The sequence below is a fragment of the Carlito syrichta genome, unplaced genomic scaffold, assembly GCF_000164805.1.
Source record: "Carlito syrichta isolate Samal-C Ts95f unplaced genomic scaffold, Tarsius_syrichta-2.0.1 Scaffold301923, whole genome shotgun sequence".
NCBI classification, from domain to species: domain Eukaryota; kingdom Metazoa; phylum Chordata; class Mammalia; order Primates; family Tarsiidae; genus Carlito; species Carlito syrichta.
The window spans coordinates 53974-63483 of NW_007246019.1; the positions used below are offsets into that span (position 1 = coordinate 53974).

Here is a 9510-nt window from a genome sequence, read left to right on the forward strand (position 1 = left end):
CATCTTTATTTTTATTGGATTTTAAGTATATCTTACGGGTTCAGAATAGTACAACTTGCAGAAAATTAATTATGGGAAAAATTATTAAAGATTTTAAAATAAACTGAAAACATATTATAAGAAATACTTTCTACTTTCATATGAATTTCTGTATTGCTGTTTCCAGTTCTGAGAAGAACGATCATGGTAATTTAATGGATATTGCATTAAATCTGTAGATTGCCTTGGGTAGGATGGACATCTTAACAATGTTGATTTTTTCAACCATGAGCATTGAATATTTTTCCATTTTTTTGTCTCTTTTCTGATTTCCCTGAGCATTATTTTGTAGTTTTCATTGTAAAGTCTTTTACTTTTCTGGTTAGGAACAACTACAAATAACCAAAACAATCCTCAGGAAAAGAAACAAAGCAGGAGATATCACACTCCCAGATTTTACATTTTTTAATAAGTCTACAATAATCAAAACAGGCTGGTATTAGTACAAAAACAAGCATGTAGACCAATGGAACAGAATAGATATCTGGAAGCAAAACTTCAATTTCTCAAACAACTCATCCTCAACAAAACCTTCACCAATAATCACCGGGGAGAGGAGAACCTATTCAATAAATAGTGCTGGGAAAACTAGCTGACCGCATGCAGGAAATGGAAACAGGACCCCTACCTATCACCATGCACAAAAATCAACTCTAAATGGATCAAAGACTTAAACCTAAAACCTCAAACTATATGAATACTAGGAAATGCAAGACACACCCTTAAGGAAATCAAAGTTAGGCAACCAATTCCTGATCAAAGCCCCAGATGCCCATGCCATAAGCGATAAGGTATATAAGTGAGACCTCATCAAACTTAAAAACTTCTGCAAAGCAAAGTAAACCATCAAGAGATTGGGGAGACAGGCCACAGAATGGGAAAAAATATTTGCCAACTGTATATCTGACAAAGGACTAGCATCCAGGATCTACAAGGAACTCAAATGTGTTGAAAGGAAAAAAATGTCTCATTAAAAAGTGGACAAAGTCATGAATAGACACTTTTCAAAAGAAGATATATGAGCACCTGATAGATTAAGAAAAAGATGATCAACCTCATTAATCATCAGAGAAATGCAAATCAAAACCACATTGAGATGCCACCTAACTCCAATAAGAATGGCCGTCATTAATATTTCAAAAACCAACATATGCTGGCAACGATGTGGAGAAAAGGGAATGCTGCTACTCTGTTGGTAAGAGTGCAAACTAGTTTATCCTATATGAAAAAAAAATGTGGAATTTCTAAACGAGCTAGAAATTGACCTTCCATATGACCCAGCAGTCTCCCTCCTGTGAATACACCTGGAGGAACTCAAATCATTCTACCAAAAAGATACCTGTGCATGCATGTTTCTTGCAGCACTATTCACAATACTAAAAACGTGGAGCCAACTGGGCTACCCATTGAAACTAGACTGGATTTAAAAAATTGTACATATACATGATGAAATATTACGCAGCCATAAAGAAGGACAAAATTATGAAATTTGCAGTAAGTTGGATGTGTTTGGAGTCTATCATACTCAGTAATTTATCACAGAAACAAAGAACTGAGTACCCCATGTTCTCACTCATAAGGGGACCCTGAGCACCTTTCATAATATGACAAAAAAGGGATTGGCAGTAGCAGAATACTGCCAGAGAAGGAGGGGACACATAACATCAGTAAGAGTGTCTGATCCTAATCCAGGTGAAGTGAGGTCCAATGGGAGGCTCAAAACTTCACCTTTGCTTAGACCACTTGTGTACCCAATCCTGGTGTGTATCCCACATCTTTAAGATTAAAAAAACAGGAAATACTTTCTGGATGGACTTGAGCTGGACTTGAACTGAACTTTAGGGGAAAATATAAATAATTGTTATTAAGTTTATTATAAAGTATTCTTATGAACAAAGTAAATCTTATTTAAATTATTTCAATCTGAAAATCAGTACACTTTATTTTATACCAGTCATATACTTGTGATTGACAATTGTATACATTGTGAATATAAAGAAGATTAATTTGGAATCCATGTCCTTGAGAAGTTCAAATAATAATTGCTGAAAAAATAATGTTTTAAAGTCACCGGGGATTATGGGTATTGTTAGGCTATTCTGGTATGCATATTGTTCTACTGAAACAAAAATGCAATTCTCAAAAAGTAGGAGAACTGGTACACAATGCACTAAGAAAATGCTGATCTCTATCAAGAATAAATTAAAATGATACGGGTTTAGGGCATAATTTCTGAAGTCAGTGAGACAAGAGCTCAAGTCTAAGGTCTACCTCTTGTTAGGAAAGCAATCATAACCACATTGTTTCCCATTTCTAAGATTTTCTATCCTCTTTGTGTTGCACCTCTGGAATAAAAATAATACCTATAACATGTAGCTGTGATAATTAAATACAAATTGCATACAAGTATCCAATCTGTATATTAAAACTTTTAAGTACCTCACTAAATCATAGCTTTACATATATTTTTAATTTCTGTTCTTGGACACCACCGAGGAAGAATCATTCAAGTCTGTCCCCGCACCACTGTCATGTTTAAGTCAGGGTCTCCTGAGGAGTCCCCAAACCGCAGAAGCTCTTCATCTCTTATCATGGGACTGAGCTTGGAAACCATATACAAGAGATTAAGGAACCATTCTGAGTAATGAGGGAAGGCTCATAGACTGCATGGTGATGAGAGAATCGAATGCATAGCTCTCAAGCGGTTTTGGGTTTGTCACACATGCTACTGTGGAAAGGGTGGACGCAGCCATGAATGTGAGGACACACAAGGCAGATGGAAGAGTTGTGGAACCAGAGAGCTGTCTCAAGAGAGGATTCTCAAAACCAGGGGCTCACTTAGCTGTGAAAAAGATATTTGCTTATGGCACTAAAGATGATAATGCAGAACATCACCTAAAAGCTTATTTTGAACAGCATGGGATAATTGAAGTGACTGAAATCATGACCGACCAAGGAAGTGGCAAGAAAAGGGACTTTGCCTTCATAACCTTTGATGACCATGACTCTGTGGATAGATTGTCATTAGAAATACCATACTGTGAATGACCACAACTGTGAAGTAAGGAAAGCCCTGTTGAAGCAAGAGATGGCTAGTGCATCATCCAGCCAAAGTGGTTGAAGTGGTTCTGGAAACTTCGATAGTGGTCGTGGAGGTGGTTTTGGTCGGAATGATAACTTTGTTGTCTAGAAAATTTCAGTGATCTGGTGGCTTTGGTGGCGGCCATGGTGGTGGTGCAGGATGCAGTGGCAGTGGTGATAGCTATAACAAATTTGATAATGTGGAACCAGTTTTAGAGGTGATGGAACCTATGATGATTTTGGCAATTACAACAGATAGTCTTCAGATTTTGGACCCATGAAGTGGGAAAATATTGGAGGCAGAAACCTAGGCCTCCATTGTGGTGGAGGTCAACATTTGCTAAACCACAAAAACAAGATGACTGTGGTGGTTCAAGTAGCAGCAGTAGCTATGGTAGTGGCAGAATATATTTATATTTTTTTTTCTGGAATGTTATTTTATAATAGAGATGTCAGGTACAAGTCAAGATTAGATACATAAGTAATCTACATGCACGTGAAGTTTGGACCTCCATCTGGTCCTTATCTCCCTGGTTTACGTGCAGGAACTCTTTGTGTTGTTATTTGCCTCCTATCCCCTGATAGTGTTCCAGGACTGCCAGTTTTTCCCTTGTGTTATTGTGATTAAAACTTAGCAGGAAAAAAGAGCCAGAGATGTAACAGGGAAGTTACAGATTCCAAAAATTTGTGGCCTCAGCAAAGCATACTGGTGGCAGGACCAACTGCTACAAAGAAGACCTGGTTTAGACAGTACTCATGTGTATGAGCAAAAAACTCAAGGACTATATTTGTGACTAATTGTATAGCAGATTATTTTAGTTCCTGCTTTGTGGAAAGTGTAAAGAAAGCATTCCCAAAATGGGTTTTAATAGATTTAGTAGATTTTTTTTGCAACATGTGGTTTTCAGTGCTTTGTTTCTGTTATAGGTCATTAAGTATAATGGTCTCCAGCTCCATCCAGTTTACTGTGAAGTCCATGATTTTGTCCTCCTTTATGACCATATAATACTCCATCATGTATGTGTACCATATTTTCTTTATTCAGTCCACTTTTAATGGGCAGCAGGGTTAGTTCTGCGTTTTTGCTGCTGTGAATAGTGAAGCAATAAAGATGCATGTGCAGGTGCCTTTTTGGTATAGTTATGTGTGTTCCTCTGGGTATATTCCCAGATGGGGGATTGCTGGATCATATGGAAGGCCAATGTCTAATGTTTTTAGAAATCATCACACTTTTTTTCATAGAGACAGAACTAGTTTGCACTTCCAACAACTGTATAGAAGCATTATCTTTTATTTGCACCCATGCTATGTGTGTGTGTGTGTGTGTGTGTGTGTGTGTGTGTGTGTTTTGTGTTATTTATTTATTTATTAAAGATGGCCATCCTTACTAGAGTTAGGTGGTATCTCAATGTGATTTTGATTTGCATTTCTCAGATGATTAGTAAAGCTGAGCATTTTTTTCATGTATTTGTTGGCTGCTGGAATGTCTTATTTTGAGAAATAACTATTCATGTCCTTTGCCCACTTTTTAACAGGGCTATTTGTTTTTTTTTCTTTTGACTTGTGTTCCTTGTAGATCCTGAATGTTAGGCCCTTGTCAGATATATAATTAGCAATTTATTTTCCATTCTGTGGGTTGTCTCCCCACTCTCTTAATGGTTTCTTTTGTTGTACAGAAGCTTTTGAGTTTAATGAGATTCCACTTGTCTATCACTGCTTTCGTGGCATTTGCTTTTGGGGATTTGATCAAAAATTGGTTTCCTATTCCGATGTGCAAAAGTGTGTTTCCTATGTTTTCTTCTAGGATTTTAATAGTTTGAGATTTTATGTTTAGGTCTTATATCCATTTAGAACTGATTTTTGTATATAGTGATAGGTAGGGGTCCACTGTCATTCTACTGTCAGGACACAAAGCTTAGCAGAAAGGAGAGCAAGAGATGTAACAGGGAAGTTACAGGTTCCAAAAATTTGTAACCTCAGCAAAACATACTAGTGGCAGGGCCTAGCTGCTACAAAGAAGACATGGTTTATACAGTACTTATGTGTATGAGCAAAAAACTCAAGGACTATATTTGTGACTAATTGTATAACAGATTATTTTAGTTCCTGTTTGTGGAAAATGCAAAGAAAGCATTCCCAAAATGGGCTTTAATAGATTTAGTAGATTTTTTTTGCAACTATGATGTTGATTGCTAAATGTAATAGTCTGATCATGATGCTGAATAAAAGTGTCATTTTATATATATACTTTTTTTTTTTTTGAGTTGGATTCTCACTCTGTCACCAAGATTGGAGTACAGTAGCATACTTATGGCCACTCCAGTGTTGACCTGCTGGGCTCCAGCGATCCTTCTACCTCAGCCTTCCAAGAAACTGGAACTACAGGAACGTATTACCACGCCTGGTTAATTTTTGATTTATTATAGAGATGAGATCTCACCAAGTTGCCCAGGCTAGTCATGAACCTTCAGGCTCAGACAATCCACACACCTTGGCCTCCTAAAGTGCTGGGATTACAGGCTGAGGCACCGAGTCTGGCCAGATATATTTTGATAATGTCAAATATCCGGAAAAAATGGAAAGGATAGAGTACTTTTCGTATATTATCTATTTCTTTATCTCAGGACTCAGTCTCAATATTGCTTAAAAATAATAGTAATTTGATATATAATTTTCTATCCTATAATGTTTCTAATACGATTTCTGAGATGAGCAAGCAATGTTATATACCACAGAAGCCTTACTACAGAAATTCTCGCCTTACCACCATGAATAAAAATGAAAAGTTGATCATTCTTTTACTTGTGCTGTTGAAAATTCCATATTTCCTCTGACAATGTTCTCAGTTGTCAACTGATAAAACATCAAAACTTTGATCCCAATATAGTGATTGTCATCAGTAGCCACATTTTGAAGGCATTCCCATTGGAAAACACCCAACATATTGCAGCATTTACCGAGTGTTTCACATGTGGTCAAATTCTAAGGTATTGGTCTAAAAATAAACCTAAGTTGGCTCCATTGAATAATGACAGATTTCTGACCTCACTGCCTCCAAAATAACTTGCCTGTATCTACTGGATTATCTCACTCCTTTCCTAATCTGCACCCCACTCCTCAAGAAACAGAAAGGTTTCAGTTACCTCGGCCTCCTAAAGTGCTGGGATTACAGGCTTAGTCACTGAGTTCAGCCAATTTTTGTATTTATTGAGCAATTATTGGGTTATAGTTTCATTCTTCTGTATATGGATATCCAATTTTTCCAGCATCATTTATTCAAGAGGGAGTTTCCCCAATATATATTCTTCACAACTTTTTTGGAAATTATTTGGCTATAAATATGTGGATTTACTTCTGGGTTCTCTATTCTGTTACATTGATCTATGTGTCTGTTTTAATACTAATACCTTGCAACTTTGGTTACTGTCACTTTGTACTATATTTCATAGTCCAATAGTATGATACTTCAAGCTTTGTTCTCTTTTTCCAGTATTGCTTTTGTTATTTGTCTTTTGTGGTTCTCTACAAATTTTAGCATTTTTTCATATTTATTTGTTGTTTTGGTATATTGTGGTATTTTGATAAAGATGGTTTTGAATCTGTAGATTGTTTTGAGTAATATGATGATTTAACCAAAATTAATTATTGAGGTTCATGGTCATAATATGAATTTCCATTTATTTGTGTCCTCTTACATTTCTTTCAATAGTATTTTTTAGCATGTGTTATAAAGTCTTTTCACTTCACTGGTCAAATTTAATTTTATGTGTCTTTTTTGTAACTATTGCAAACAGGATTGCTCTTTAATTTTCTTTTTTGGCATTTTTGTTATTAGTATTGGAAACACTAATAATTTTTGTATGTTGATTTTGTCTTGTACAATTTTGCTAAACTATTTTAATAGTTCTCAGAATTTTGGGTGATGTTTTAAGTTTTCCATATATAAAATTACATTGTCTGCTAAGAGGAAAAATTTGGCAACCTATTTCTATTTGGAAGCTTTTAAAAAATTTATTTCTCTTGCTTATTTTCTTTGGCTAGAACTTCTACTATTTTGTTGAATAGGATTAGTGAAAGTGGTTACCTCTGGCTTTATGCAGTTCTTAGAGAAAAGGATTTCAGCTTTTTTTCATTCAGTATGATGTTACTTGTGAGTTTGTCACATATGATCTTTATTGTGTTGAGGTATATTCCATCTATTTCCAATTTATTGAGTTTTTTGTTTTTTTTTTTTGAGTTGGAGTCTCACTCTGTCGCCCAGACTGGAGTGCAGTGGCCAATTCCGGTCACCGCAGACTCGACCTGCTGGGCTCCGGCGATCCTTCCGCCTCAGCCTTCCAAGTAGCCAGAATTACAGGCATGCACTACCACACCCGGCTGATTTTTTGATTTATTGTAGAGATGAGATCTCGCTGCCCAGGCGGGTCTCGAACCCGCGGGCTCAGGTAATCCACTCACCTCAGCCTCCCAAAGGAACGGGATTACAGGCTGAGCCACCGAGCCCGGCTATTGAGATTTTTTAATCACAAAGGATGCTGAATTTGATCAAGTGTTTTATTGACATCAGTTAAGATGATCATATGGTTTTAGTCATTCACTTTGTTGGTATGGTGTATCACATTTACTGGTTTGCATATATTAAGCCATCATTGCCACCCTGGGATAAATACCATTTGATCATAGTGTATTTTTTAAATGTGTTTTTGAATTTACTTTGCTATTTTGTTGAGGGGATTTTTACAACTATGTTCATCAAGAATATTGGCTTGTGGTTTTTGTTGTTGCTGTTGCTGTTTTGTTCTTGTCTGGTTTTTGTAGCAGGGTAATACTGGTCTCATAGAATGAGTCAGAAAGGAGACACTTGTCTTCAACTTTTTCGAATAGTTTGAGAATAATTTGTGTTAGTTTTTCTTTGTAAGTATGGTGGAATTTAGCAGTAAAGTCATTTGATACTGTGTTTTTTTGTTGGGATAGTTTTTATTACATATTAAATCTGGTTACATGTTGTTGGTCTATTGAGGTTTTCTAATTCATTCTAGTTCAGTTTTAGTGTGTTGTAAGTGTCTAGAACTTTACCCATTTCCTGTAGGTTTTCTAATTTGGTGACAGTTGTTCATAGTTGTCTTAATTGATGCTTTGCATTTATGTGGTGTCAGTTATAAAGTCTCCTTTATTTTATCTGATTTTGTTTATTTTATTCTCTTTTTTTTTCTTGGTTAATCTAACTAATGATTTACTGATTTTGTTTTATTAAATTAAAAAAACAGATTTTCATTGGATTGATTCTTTATATTTTTAGCCTTTGTTTTATTTGGTTCTGTGCCAATTTTAAAATGTGTTTTCTTGTATTAATTTGGTGTTTGGTTTGTTTTCAGATTTATAGTTCCTTCATGTCTATCAGTAGCTAGTTAATTTCAAATATATCTACTTTTTTGATGTAGGCATGTATTGCTCTAAGCTTCCAAGTATGACTTTTGGTGCTTCTCAAAAGTTTTAGTATGTTATGTTTTTTTTTTCTTTGATTTAAGAAATTTTCCAATTTTTTTCTTAGTTCCTTTATTGACCCAATAATTATTCAGGACCACCTTGTATAATTTCCATTGACTTGTACAGTTTCAAAGTTCCCTTTGTTTTTGATTTCTAGTTTTATTGTATTGTGGTCTGAGAAGATACTTCATGTAATTTTAACTTTTAAAATTGTTAGGAATTTTTTTGTATCCAAATTTATAGTCTATTCTGGAGAATGTCCCATGTACTATTGAGATTTTTAAAATTATTATTATTCTATAACAATGCTCAAAGAAGCTTACTTAGGAATGTAAATTATCAGTATACAATATTAGTTCCTTTTATTATTTCTAGTGTGCATCAAATCAATATATACAGAAAAATATGATAATGACAATTGGCACTAGGTTAAATTGTTAATAATGCCAGAAGAAAAAGCTCCCATTATAAGCACTAGAAAATGATTCACAAGCCAGCAAAATCACTGGTACTGTATATATTTTTTAGCATTATAACTCTTTTCTTTGTTTTTTTTTTCCTAAAGCGCAGCACCAAATGCCAAATTCTCTGCAGATGTGAAATTGATTGAACACTTTTCATTCAATGCAAATATGAGTCATTAAAATAAGATGAGTGTTTTTGTTACATAAAATATTTTCTTCCTGCAGAATTAGTAGCCCATTATATCTAGAAGTAAATGAGGTTTATGAATCATTTCCATTATACACTTTGTCACATTACAAAATCACATTATAAATTTAGAGGATAATAACAGTGTGAAAAATGTAGCATATTAACTCTGTATTTAAAAAGTAGGCACTTATTTTCTGCATGATTCTATAAGATTGCCTGGTAAAATTTTTTTCTTATTTTCAGCAAAAT

General features: G+C 34.9%; 1 pseudogene; it reads left to right on the forward strand.

Moving 5' to 3' along the window:
• The first annotated feature begins 2570 nt into the window (after positions 1-2570).
• On the forward strand, positions 2571-3564 carry LOC103257980 (annotated as a pseudogene).
• The last annotated feature ends 5946 nt before the right edge of the window (positions 3565-9510 follow it).